Here is a 14,040-nt window from a genome sequence, read left to right on the forward strand (position 1 = left end):
TACAAGAGAGAGAGGGAGAAAATTGGGTGTTGGGATAGTTATTATTGGAGAGAAAATTGATGGGCTGGGATAGTTATTAGTGGGAGAGAAATCGAGAGAAGTCATGTAGGTTGTGCAAGAGAGATCGAAAGAAGAGATACAAATTAATGAAAGGGGTTGGAGGTAGAGAACGAGAGAGAAATTCAAGGGTTGGGTTAGTAATTGGTGGGGGAGAAAATCAAGAGAATTTTTGCTATGCTATGCAAGAGAGATAGTGGGAGAAAAAATTGGGTACTGGGATAGTTAATAGTTAGAAAAGAAAGGGGGAGAAGTCATGCTATGTCATGCAAGAGAGATTGAGAGAACAAAGAGAGTTTCAGGAAAGAGTGGACTGAGGATAAATCGGGAGCTAGGATAGTTATTAGTGGGAGAGATAATCGGGAGATTTTTTGCTAAGTCGTGCGAGAGAGTTCGGGGAGAGAGAAAATTGGGTACTAGGATTGTTATTAGTGGATAAAAAATTGAGAGAATTTTTTCTAAGTCGTGCGAGGGAGAAAAATCTAAGATTTGGATAGTTATTAATGGGAAAGAAAATCAGGGGAAGTCATGCTAGGTCGTACTAGTGAAGAGAGATAGACACAAGAAAGGTGTTAGAGATAGAGAAGGAGAGAAATTTAGGGGTTGGACTAGTTATTAGTGGGAGAGAAAATCAGAGAATTTTTGCTAGGTCACGCGAGAAGGAGAGAAAAGCAGGGGCTGGGATGATTATTAGTGGGAGGAAAATAGGGAGAAGTTATGATGGGTCGTGCGAGAGAGATCGATGGATGGAAAAAATAGTAGAATTTTGGATAGGCCATGTGAGAGGGTGAAAATCAAGGGTGCAAGATAGTTTTTAGTGGGAGAGAAAATTAGGAGAAGTCATGGTAGGTCATACAAGAGAAATTGGAGAAAAGGGGTTGAGGTAAAGAAGAAGAAAAAATCAGGAGCTGGAAAAATTATTAGTGGGAGAGAAATTGGGAGAATTATTTTTTAAGCCGTGAGAGAGATCGTGGGAGAGAAAATTGAGGGTTGGGGTAGGTATTAGTTGGAGAGGAAATAGGGAGAAGTCTTGTTAGGTCATGTGAGAGAGCTCAAAAGAACATAGAGTGATTCAAGAAAGGGTTGGGGTAGAGGATAAATCGTGAGCTGAGATAGTTATTAGTGGGAGAGAAAATCGGAAAAAATCTTGCTAGCTCGTGCAAAAGAGATCAAGGGCGAGAGAAAATTAGGTGGTGGGATAGATACTAAAGGGGAGAAAATTGAGAGAATTTTTTTCTAGGTCATGCGAGGGGAAAAAAAAAGGATTGGGATAGAAAATCAGAGGAAGTCATGCTAGGTCGTGCGAGGGAAGGGAGATTAATACAAAAAGGCATTAGTGGTAGAGAAGGAGAGAGAAATTTAGGGGTTGGGCTAGTTATTAGTGGGGGAGAAAATCAAAGATATTTTTCTAGGTCATGCGAGAGGGAGAGAAAACCAGGGGCTGGGATGGTTATTAGTGGGAGGAAAATCAGGAGAAGTTATGATGGGTCATGCGAGAGAGTGATGGAGGGGAAAAATTAGTAGGTCATGGAAAGGGTGAAAATCAGGGGCTCAGGATAGGTATTAGTGGGAGAGAAAATTGGGAGAAGTCATCATAGGTCATGCAAGAGAGCTCGATAGAACATAGAGAGAGACGAGAAAGGGTTTTGGTAAAGGATAAATCGAAAGCTGAGATAGTTATTAGTGGGAGAGAATCGAGAGAATTTTTGCTATGTCGTGCAAGAGAGATCAAGGGCTAGAGAAAATTAGGTGTTGGGATAGTTATTAAAGCAGAGAAAATCGAGAAAATTTTTTCTAGGTTATGTGAGAGAGGGTAGAGAAAATCGGGGGTTGGGATTAATGAGAGAAAAAATTGGTAGAAGTCTACTAGGACGTGCGAGAGAGTTCACGAGAAGAGAGATGGATTCGAGAACGCGGTTGAAGGTATAAAAGGAGAGTTAAAATCGGGGGTTTGAATATTTATTAGTGGGAGTGAAAACCGAGAGATTTTTTCCAGGTTGTGCGAGGGAGATTGATGAAGAACGAAAATCGGGAGAACTTTTTGTTAGTCGTGCGAGAGGGAGAAAATCAGGACAAGTAATGCTAGGTCGTGCAAAAGAAATTTGAGAAAAGGGTGCAGGGTAAAGAAGGAGATAAAATTGGGGCTGGGATAGTTATTAGTAGGAGAAAAAAATGGCAGAATATTTTTTTTGTCATGATCGAGATTAAGGGAGAGAAAATTAAGATAATTTTTGGTAAGCAATATGATAGGGAGAGAAAATTATGGGTTGGGATAGGTAATAGATTGAGAGATAATGTGGAGAAGTTATTATAGGTCATGCTAGAGAGATCGAGAAGAGAGATTCGAGAAATTCGAGAGGGTAGGGTGTAGAATAGAGAGATCAGGAGAAGTGAGTAAGATTCGAGAAAGAGGTTGGGGGTAGAGAAGGAAAGAAAATCATGGGCTGGAATAGTTAATAATGGGCGAGAAAATCGGGAGAATATTTGTAATTCGTGGAAAAGAGATCGAGGGAGAGAAACTTGGCTCCTGGGATAGATATTTGTTGGAGAGAAAATTGAGAGAAATTCTGTTACGTCATGTGAGAAAAAGAAAATCAAGGATTCGGACAGTTATTAGTAGGAGATAAAATCAAGAGAAGTCATGCTAGGTCATACGAAGAGATCAGGAGAGGACAGAGATTCAGAAAAGGGGTCAGGGCTAGAGAAGAAGAGAAAAAGTCGAGTGTTGGGATGGTTGTTACTGGAAGAAAAAAAATTGTTGCTAGGTCATGCGAGGGGGAGAAAAAATAATGAGAAGTCATGCAAGTTATACGAGAGAGATCGGGAGAAGAGAGAGAGATTCGAGAAAGGTGGTGTGGTAGAGAAGGAGAGAGAAAATCATGAGAATTTTTGCCAGGTCATGCAAGACGGAGAGAAAATGGGGGGCTATGATAGTTATTAGAGGGAGAGAAAATTGGGAGAAGTCATGCTAGGTCGTATGAGAGCAATCAGGAGAAGAGAGATTCGAGCAAGGGGTCGGGGTAAAGGAAAGAGAGAAAATCGAGGCCTGGGATAGTTATTAATTAGAGAGAACATGGGTGAATTTTTTCTAGGTCATATGAGAGATATCAAGGGTGAGAAAATTGATTGCTAGGAGAGTTATTAGAGAGAGAAAATTTGTAGAATTTTTGATAGGTCATGCATGAGGGAGAGAAAATCGATGGTTGGGTTAGCTACTAGTTAAAGAGGAAATGGGGAGAAGACATACTAGCTCTTGCAAGAGTGATTCGAGAAAGGGTGGGGAGTAGATGATATGTCACACCCCGTTCACACAAAACCGGACCGGTGACTGGGTTAACTCTGATTAACCCAAACCTGCCAGGATCATCTGATACAGTACCCAACCACAGCATACACACATCTAAGATAAACGTTCAAAAGTTCAGCGGAAGACTTAATTTACCTGTAAATACCCCCAATATACTTGATACCCAAATTGTAGTATATAGATAAATACATGTGGGCCCGCAGGCATGATATTTAGACAAAAAGAATAACAATTCACGTATCAAGTACACAAAAAGGGGGTCATCAAAAGAATAAAAAAGTAAAACCCAGTACGACGTCAATACTGTGGTCCCGCAGCACAGCCCTCGCACGTGCAATCCGTATCGTGCTCATACTCCTCGGGGACCCACCAATCCTCATCAGGAAACTCAATTGTGGGGCTCGACCCTTGATCTTCAGGTAGGTGACCTGCAAAATCATCTAAAAGGGGTGCGCACGTGGGATAAGCTCACTAGCTCAGTAAGTGAAAAGAAGGATCACACAACATTCCATACAACAATCACATCCATATGCACTATATGCTATGCAATTCATTTTAAATCTCATCCACCTAAAAAACATTACTAAGTCTTTGGTTTGGTGCTACTACAACCACAGTGTGCGTATGCTTCGGGTATGAGCTGCGAACTCCATCCCGCGATATGCCCATAGGGCTATCGGAGAAGGCCCACCGTGAATACTCGAAAAAGTAAAGCATGCTGACTACCGGCTCTCAATATAAAAGTAAATGACAGAAAGTAAAGGTGCTGACTCCAGCAATTTAAAAGCAGTACGATTGGCCCTCTTGAATATACCACTGAGGTTGTCGACTGTCCTAATGACCAGTCGGGCGTATGTCTAACCGCCACAGTGACCCAACACCTGCGACCACTGCTTCCCCCTAAATGATAACCCAACACCTCAATCCCTGTTGGGAAGGGTCGTAGCACGAGAAGATGATAATCCTAAACCGCATGCTCCTATATGACATAGTACGATTGCATAGTGCCACCGCGTCCCATTCCACAGGCCACCAATGCAGTCGTTTCTAAGCCGACTACGGCATCTAGTCTAATAATGCATCATGCACAGTGATCCCATCATTCATCACATAAGCACATCAATCATTTAGCATTGAGAAAGTAAAACACCACACACATGTCATAATCATATGAGGATGACTAAGCTACACATAATTTACATGATGACATGGATAATCTAGATATAATTGAATGATGCACAACAAGCCTTAAAATAAAGCCAAACGTCCTCTCCCCACTTACCTGTTGTGTACAAAGACTCACGCCCGGTACGGGTGAGATCCGACGCGAGAAACATAAATTTTAGTGAACCTATCATAAGTGAATGGGATTAGCATTTCACCACTTTGGGGTCAAAACTAACAAGATTCGATGGTTAAATCATGTTTAAAATCATAAAAGAAGATTGCACGTCTGTTTTGGGTCCATTCAGACACAAAAATCACGTTGGGGGCCTCTCGGGTGGGTCGAACAGCCCACCTGTCACGGCCCACCGGTCTTCTCAGGCGAGCTGTTTGGTCGGCCGATCCCGGCCCGTCGATCTTCTCAGGCTGGCTGTTCGGCCCTCCGGTCCTAGCTGAGGGCCTGCCTTCTCAGGCGGGCTATGCGGCCCACCGGTCCCAGCCCACCTGAAAGGGTAGAAAATTTCCCTCTTCCTTAAAACTTTCCCAAACCTTTGGGAGATCAAATGGGGCTTTTCTAATCACATTTTCCACACTTTCTAGGTCTTATAAGATGATTCTAACCTAGATCTAAGTTAGATTTGAGGAATGAAAAGCCATATTACCTTCTTTGCTCAAGAACTCTTTCAAAACCCCAAAATCACTTCTTAGCTCAAGAAATCACCAATGCTTCTCCAATCTTGTAAACACTTCTTCAAATCCTTCAAAATCAACACATAGACCATCTATTAAACCTTAGATTCATCATCTCAAGTGGGATTTACAAGATCTCAAGGAACTCTCCCCAAATCAAGGGCTTTACTTGGGTTTGGTGAAAGTTTAAGAAGCATAGCCTTTGCTCACCTCCAATCGTAGATCTCATGTTGGGGATCACTCTTCCGGCGTCGGAATGGGAAGATCAAACCTTGGCGCCGCTTAAATCCATTTCTTCCTACTCTTCCTTCCCCTTTCTTCTTCTCCGTTCTCTTTTCTCTCTCCTCTTTACTTTTCTCACCAAACTCCTTAATGTAATAAATGAGAAAATGAAAAACACAATAATGCTATTTATACTTTTTAAAACAACTAGTATCCACATGGGTGGGTCACTCAGGTGGGCGGATGCGCCTACCTATTACCGCCCACGTGAGGGTTGAAAATTGGCCAACAAGTGGGATTTTGATAGAATTCAACTCTCGGCATGTATCTCACTCTCGGCATAAGGTATATTATACGTATGCACTTTAGGATACGGCTACATACCAGCATTACCCGTACATGGCCTTGTGATATGTGCATGTACACAGCTTGGGTACACCCGTCTCCTCTGGCACTGACTCGGACTTGTCTGGCCAGCCTGTGTTCAAAGTCATCCTTGCCATCATGGTCCATAAGGAACCCGCCTTAACCCCTCTGTTTCGGGTCCTACATGGTTAAACCAGGTCAACCGTGCAATTAGATCAGGTTTAAAAAGTAGGGTATCACATGATAAATCGGGAGCTGGGAGCTGGGAGTGTTATTAGTGGGAGAGAAAATTAGTAAATTATTTGCTAGGTTGTGCGAGAGAGATCGATGGGGAGAGAAAACTGGAGAGATTGATAAAAGAGAGAGAATCGAGAAAGGGAGGAGAGAGAAAATGAGAGGTTAGGATAATAATTAGTGGGAGATAAAATCAGGAGTATTGTTTCTAGGTTGTGCGAGAGAGATCGATATAGAGAGAAAATTAGTAGAATTTTAGCTAGGTCGTGCGAGAGGGAGAAAATCGAGGTGCAAGGATAGTTATTAGTGGGAGAGAAAATCGAGAAAAATCATGCTAGGTAGTGCAAGAGAGATCAACAGAAGATAGAATTTTGAGAAAGGGGTAAAGCGTAAAGAAGGAGAAAAAATAAAGGGATGGGTAGTTATTATTGGGAGAGAAAATGGGGAAATTTTTTCTTGGTTATGCTAGAAAGATCGTAGGTGAAAAAATCTAATGCTAGGATAGTTATTAGTAGGAGAGAAAATTGTGAAAATTTTTGCTAGGTCATACGAGAGGGAGAGAAAACCAGTGGCCATGATTGATATGAGTTGGAAAGGAAATGGGGAGAAGTCATGCAAGGTCATGCAAGAGAAATCGAGAGAATAAAGAGAGATTCACGAATGGGTTGAGGGTAGAGGATAAGTCAGGAGCTAGGATAGTTATTAGTCGGTGAGAAAATTAGGAGATTTTTTACACGGTCGTGCAAGAGAGATCGAGGGAGAGAGAAAATTGGGTGCTAGGATAGTTATTAGTGGAGGGAAAATCGCGAGAATTTTTTCTAAGTCGTGCAAGGGAGAAAAATCAACAATTGGGATAGTTATTAATGGGAGAGAAAATCGGGAGAAGTCATGCTAGGTCTTGCGAGGGAAGAGAGATAGATACAAGAAAGGGGTTAGGGGTAGAAAAGGAGGGAGAAATTTAGGGTTGGGCTAGTTATTAGTGGGAGAGAAAGTCAGAGAATTTTTGCTAGGCCGTACAAAAGGGAGAGAAAATCGGGGGCTGGGATAGTTATTAGTGGGAGGAAAATCAAAAGATGTTATGATGGGTCATGCTAGAAAGATCGATGGAAGGGAAAAATCAATAGAATCTTAGATAGGTCATTCGAGAGGGTGAAAATAACGGGGGCCAGATAGTTATTAGTAGAGAGAAAACTGGAAGAAGTCATGGCAGGTCATGCAAGAGAGATTCGAGATAAGTGTAGAAGGTAAAGTAGAAGAAAAAATCAAGAGTTAGAAAAATTATTAGTGGGAGAGAAATTGGAAGAATTGTTTTTAAGCTGTGAGAGAGATCAAGGGAGAGAAAAATGAGGGCTGGCATAGGTATTAATTAGAGATGAAATGGGGAGAAGTCTTGCTAGGTCATGTGATAGAGATCAAGTGAACAAAGAAAGATTCGAGAAAGGGTTGGGGCAGAAGATAAATTGGGAGCTGGGAGAGAAAATCGAGAGATTTTTTGCTAGGTCATGCAAGAGAGATCAATGGCAAGAGAAAATTAGGTGTTGCGATAGTCATTAAAGGGGAGAAAATCAAGAGAATTTTTTCTAGGTCGTGTGATAGTGGGGAGAGAAAATCGTTGGCTGTGATAGTTTTTAATGGGATAGAAAATGGGGAGATGTCATACTAGGACGTGCTAGTGAGCTCGAGAGAATAGAGATAGATTCGTGAAAGGGGTTGAGGGTAGAGAAGGAGAGTTAAAATTGAGGGTTGGAATATTTGTTAGTGGGAGTGAAAATTGGGAGAATTTTTTTTAGGTCATGCGAGAGAGATCAATGGAGAGAGAAAATTGGGAGAATTTTTTTTTGTCGTGCGAGAGGGAGAAAATCAGGTGCTAGGTTAGTTATTAGTGGGAGAGAAAATATGGACAAATAATTCTAGGTCGTGTAAGGGAGATTCGAGAAGAGGGTCAGCAATAAAAAAGGAGAAAAAATCGAGGGCTGGAATAGTTATTAACAAGAGAAAAAATGGGAGAATTTTTTTTAGGCTGCAATGAGAGATCAAGGGAGAGAAAATCAAAAGAATTTTTGGTAGGTCTTACGATAGGGAAAGAAAATAGGGGGCTGGGATAGGTAATAGGTTGAGAGATAACATGAAGAAATCATTAAAGGTAATGTGAGAGAGATTGAGAGGAGAGAGAGATTTGAGAAATTCGAGAAAGGGTAGGGGGTAGAGTAGAGAGATCAAAAGAAGTGAGTGAGATTAGAGAAAGAGGTTGTGGGTAGAGAAGGAGAGAAAATCGTGGGCTGGAATAGTTTGTAGTGGGCGAGAAAATTGGGAGAATTTTTGCAAGTCATGCAAATGAGATCGATGGAGAGAAACTCGGCTCCTGGAATAGATATTCAGTGGATAGAAAATCAAGAGAAATTTTGTTAAGTCATGTGAGAGAAAGAAAATCAGGGATTCGGGCAGTTATTAGTAGGAGATAAAATTAAGAGAAGCCATGCTAAGTCGTATGACGAGACCAGGAGAAGAAAGATTATAGAAAGGGGTCGAGGCTAAAAAAGAAGAATAAAAGTCGAGTGTTGAGATAGTTGTTAGTGGGAGAAAAAATCAGGAGAATTTTTTCTAGGTCATGCGAGGGGTAGAGAAAATCAGGAGAAGTCATACTAGGTCGTACGAGAGAGATCTAGAGAAGACAGAGAGATTTGAGAAAGGTGTTGTGGTAGAGAAGGAGAGAGAAAATATGGAGAATTTTTTATAGGTCATACGAGATGGAGAGAAAATCAGGCTAGGATTGTTATTAGTGGTAGAGAAAATCAGGAGGAGTCATGCTAGGTCATGTAAGAGAGATTGAGAGGAGAGAGGAAAAATTTGAGAAAGAGGTCGGGGGTAAAGGAGAGAAAATCGAGGGCTGGGATAGTTATTATTGGGATAGAAAATAGGAGAATTTTTTTAGGTTATGTGAGAGAGATCGAGGGTTAGAAAATCGGGTGCTAGAATAATTATTAGTGGGAGAGAAAATTGGGAGAAATTTTTCTAGGTTGTGGGAGAGGGAGAGAAAATTGGGGCTAGTATAGTTATTAGTTCGATAGAAAAAGGGAAAAAGTTATGCTCGATCATGCGAGAGAGATCGAGAGAATAGAGAGATTCGAGAAAGGGTCGAAGGTAGAGGGAAAAAAATCAGGGGCTGGGATAGTTATTATTGGCAGAGAAAATTAGGAGATTTTTTGCCAGGTCATGCAAGAGTGATCGAGGGAGAGAGAAAATTGGGTGCTGGGATAGTTATTAGTGGAGATAAAATGGGGAGAATTTTTTCTAGGTCATGTGAGAGAGGGAGAGAAATCGGGGGTTGGGATAGTTATTAGTGGGAGAGAAAATCAAGATAAATCATGCTAGGACATGCGAGAGAGTGAGAGAAGAGAGTGAGATTCAAGAAAGCAGTTGGGGGTAGATAATCATTAGTGTGAGAGACAATCGGGAAAAATTTTGCTAAGTCGGGGTAGAGGAGGAAGAAAATTGAGTGATGGGATAGCTATTTGCTGGAAAAAAATTGGGAATTTTGGTTTGGTTATGTGAGAGGGAGAAAAAATCGGAAGAACTCATGGTAGGTCATATGAGAGGGACCAATATAGAAGAGAGATTCGAGAAATGGGTTGCAGTAGAGAATGAGATAAAATCATGAGAATTTTTACTAAGTTATGCGATAGAGATTGAGGGAGAGAGAAAATACGGAGAATTTTTTATAGGTCATGCAAGACAGAGAAAATGGGGGGCTAAGATAGTTATTAGAGGGAGAGTAAATTGAGAGATGTAATGCTAGGTCGTGCGAGAGAGATCGGGAGAAGAAAGAGATTTGAGAAAGGGGTCGGGGTAAAGAAAGAGAGAAAATTGGGGCCTGGGATAGTTATTAATTGGAGAGAAAATGGGTGAATTTTTTCTAGGTCATGCGAGAGAGATCGAGGGTGAGAAAATCAATTGCAGGGATAGTTATTAGAGAGAGAAAATCTATAGAATTTTTACTATGTCATGAGAGACGGAGAGAAAATCGATGGCTGGGTTAGTTAGTAATTTGAGAGGAAATAGAGAGAAGAAATGCTAGGTATTACAAGAGTGATTCGAGAAAGGGTGGGGAGTAGATGATAAATCAGGAGCTAGGATAGTAATTAGTGGGAGATAAAATCGGTAGATTATTTGCTAGGTCATGCGAGAGAGATCGTGGGAGAGAAAAAATTGGGGCTGGGATAGTTATTAGTGGAGAGAAAATCGAGGGGTTGGGATAGTTACCAATAGGAGAGAAAATCAAAAGAAGTCATATTAGGTCGTGTGAAAGAGATTGAGAAGAGAGAGAGAATCGAGAAAAGGGTTGGGGTAGAGAAGGAGAGAAAATTAAGGGTTAGGATAGTTATTAGTGGGAGATAAAATCGGGAGAATTTTTTCTTGGACGTGCAAGAGCGAGAAAATTGAGGGGCTAGGATAGTTATTAGTGGGTGACAAAATCGGGTGAAGTCATACTAGGTAATGCGAGAGTGGTCAGGAGAAGATGAAAATTTTAGAAAGGGGTAGAGCGTAAAGAAGGAGAAAAAATCAAGGGATGGGTAGTAATTATCGAGAGAGAAAATGGGAGAATTTTTTCTTGGTTATGCAAGAAAGATCGTGGGTGAAAAAATCTGGTGCTAAGATAGTTATTAGTGGAGAAAAAATCGATGGGCTGGGATTGTTATTAATGGGAGAGAAAAATGAGAGAAGTCATGTAGGTCGTGGAAGAGAGATCGAAAGAAGAGATACAGATTTATGAAAGTGGTTGGGGATAGAGAAGTAGTGAGAAATTCAGGGGCTGAGTTAGTAATTAGTGGGAGAGAAAATTAGGGGAATTTTTGCTACGCCGTGCGAGAGAGATAGTGGGTGAAAAAATTGGGTGTTGGGATAGTTATTAGTTGGAAAAGAAATGGGGAGAAGTCATGCTAGGTTATGAGAGAGAGATCAAGAGAATAGAGGGAGTTTCAGGAAAGGGTTGGGGGTAGAAAATAAATCGAGAGCTAGTTATTAACAGGAGAGAAAATCGAGAGACATTTTGTTAGGTCATAAGAGAAAGATCGAGGGAGAGAGGAAATTAGATGCTAGGATAGTTATTAATGGATAAAAAATCATGAGAATTTTTTCTAAGTCATACGAGAGAAAAAAATCTAGGATTGGGATAGTTATTAATGGGAGAGAGAATCTGGGGAAGTCATGCTAGGTCTTGCGAGGGAAGAGAGATAGATACAAGAAACGGGTTAGGGGTAGAGAAGGAGAGAGAAATTTAGGGGTTGGGCTAGTTATTAGTGGGAGAGAAAATCAAAGAATTTTTGCTAATTAGTGCCAGAGAGATCGAGGGGGAGAGAAAATTGGGTGCTAGGATAATTATTAGTGGAGAGTAAATCGAGGGGTCGGGATAGTTACTAATGGGAGAGAAAATCGATTGAAGTCTTATTAGGTCATGTGAGCGAGATTGAAAAAAGAGAAAGAATCGAGAAAGGGGTTGTGGTAGAGGAGAGAGAAAACAAGGGGTTAGGATAGTTATTAGTGGGAGATAAAATCGGGGAGTATTTTTTTTAGGTCGTGTGAGAGAGATCGATGGAGAGAGAAAATTAGTAGAATTTTAGCTAGGTCGTGCATGAGGGAGAAAATCGGGGGGCTAGGATAGTTATTAGTGGGAGATAAAATCGGGAGAAGTCATGCTAGGTAGTGCGAGAGAGACAAAGAGAAGATAAAAATTCAAGACTGGAGTATAGTGTAAAGAAGGAGAAAAAAATCAAGGGATGTGTAGTTATTATAGGGAGAGAAAATGGGAGAATTTTTTCTCGGTTATACAAGAAAGATCATGGGTGCAAAAATCTGGTACTAGGATAGTTATTAGTGGGATAGAAAATTGTGAAAATTTTTGTTAGGTCATACAAGAGGGAGAGAAAATCGGTGGCCAGGATAGTTTTGAGTTGGAAAGGAGATGGGGAGAAGTCATGCAAGGTCATACGAGAGAGATCGAGAGAATAAAGAGGGATTCAAGAATGGGTTGAGGGTTGAGGGTTGAGGGTAGAGGATAAACCAGGAGTTGGGATAGTTATTAGTGGGAGAGAAAATCGGGAGATTTTTTACAAGGTCATGCAAGAGAGAGAGAAAGAGAGAATTGGGTGTTGCAATAGTTATTAGTGGAGAGAAAATAGATGGGCTGGGATAGTTATTATTGAGAGAGAAAATCGGGAGAAGTCATCTAGGTCATGCAAGATTGATCAAAAGAAGAGATATAGATTCATAAAAGGGGTTGTAGGTAGTTTGGAGAGAGAAATTCTGGGGCTGGTTTAGTAAGTGAGAAAATCAAGAGAATTTTACTTTACTATGTGAGAGAGATAGTGGGTGAAAAATTTGGATGTTGGGATAGTCATTAGTTAGAAAAGAAATGGGGAGATGTCACGCTAGGTCGTGCAAGAGAGATCAAGAGAATAGAGAGAGTTTCAGGAAAGGGTTTGGGTTAGAGGATAAATCGGGACCTGGGACAGTTATTAGTGGGACAAAAAATCGAAAGATTTTTACTAGGTTGTGCAAGAGAGATTGAGGGAGAGAGAAAATTGGGTGCTAGGATAGTTATTAGTGGATAGAAAATCATGGGAATTTTTTCTAAGTCGCTCAAGGGGAAAAAATCAAGGAATTTGGATAGTTATTAATGGGTGAGAAAATCAGGGGAAGTCATGCTAGGTCATATGAGGGAAGAGAGATAGATAAAAGAAAGGGGTTAGTGGTAGAAAAGGAGAGAGAAATTTAGGGGCCGGGCTAGTTATTAGTGGGAGAGAAAATCAGAGATTTTTTGCTAGGTCGTGCTAGAGAAAGGGAAAATAGGGGGTTGTGATGGTTATTAGTGGGAGAAAAATCATGGGAAGTTATGATTGATCGTACGAGAGAGATCGATGGAAGGGAAAAATCAGTAGAATTTTAGATAGGTCGTGTAAGAGGGTAAAAATCAGGGGCCCAGGATAGTTATTAATAGGAGAGAAAATTGGGAGAAGTCATGGTAGGTCGTGCAAGAAAATTCGAGAAAAGGGTCAAGGGTAAAGAAGAAGAAAAAATCAGGAGCTAGAAAAATTATTTGTGGGAGAGAAATTGAGAGAATTGTTTTTAGGCAGTGAGAGAGATCGAGGGAGAGAAAATTGAGGGCTGGGAAAGGTCTTAGATAGAGAGGAAATGGGGAGATATCTTGCTAGGTCATGCGAGAGCGCTTGAGAGAACATATAAAGAATCGAGAAAGGGTTGGGGTAGAGGATAAATCGGGAGTTGAGATAGTTATTAATGGGAGAAAAAATTTTGAGAATATTTTCTTGGTCGTGCAAGAGAGGTCAAGGGCGAGAGAAAATTAGGTGCTGGGATAGTTACTAAAGGGGATAAAATCGAGAGAATTTTATCTAGGTCATGTGAGAGAGGGAAGAGAAAATTAGGTGGGATAGTTATTAATGGGAGAGAAAATTGTGAAGTCATGCTAGGACGTGCAAGAGAGTTTGAGAGAAGAGAGACGGATTTAAGAAAGGGGTTGAGGGTAGAAAAGGAGAGTTAAAATTGGGGGTTGGAATATTTATTAGTGGGAGTGAAAACCGAAAGAATTTTTTCTCGGTCATGTGAGAGAGATTTATTAAGAAGAAAATTGGGAGAATTTTTTGTTGGTCGTGGGAGAGGGAGAAAATCAAGGGCTAGGTTAGTTATTAGTGGGGGAGAAAATCATGATAAGTAATGCTAGGTCATGCGAGAGAAATTTGAGAAAAGGGCTAAGGGTAAAGAAGGTGAAAAAATCGGGGCTATAATAGTTATTAGCAGAAGAAAAATGCGAGAATTTTTTTATGCCGTGATAGAGATTAAGGGAGAGAAAATTAAGAGAATTTTTGATAGGTCATACGATAGGGAAAGAATATCGAGAGATTCAAGAAAGAGGTTGTGGGTAGAGAAGGAGAGAAAATCGAGAGAATTTTTACAAGTCGTGTAGAAGAGATCGAGGGAGAGAAACT

This window comes from Macadamia integrifolia, unplaced genomic scaffold, assembly GCF_013358625.1.
Source record: "Macadamia integrifolia cultivar HAES 741 unplaced genomic scaffold, SCU_Mint_v3 scaffold1238, whole genome shotgun sequence".
Taxonomy (NCBI): Eukaryota; Viridiplantae; Streptophyta; class Magnoliopsida; order Proteales; family Proteaceae; genus Macadamia; species Macadamia integrifolia.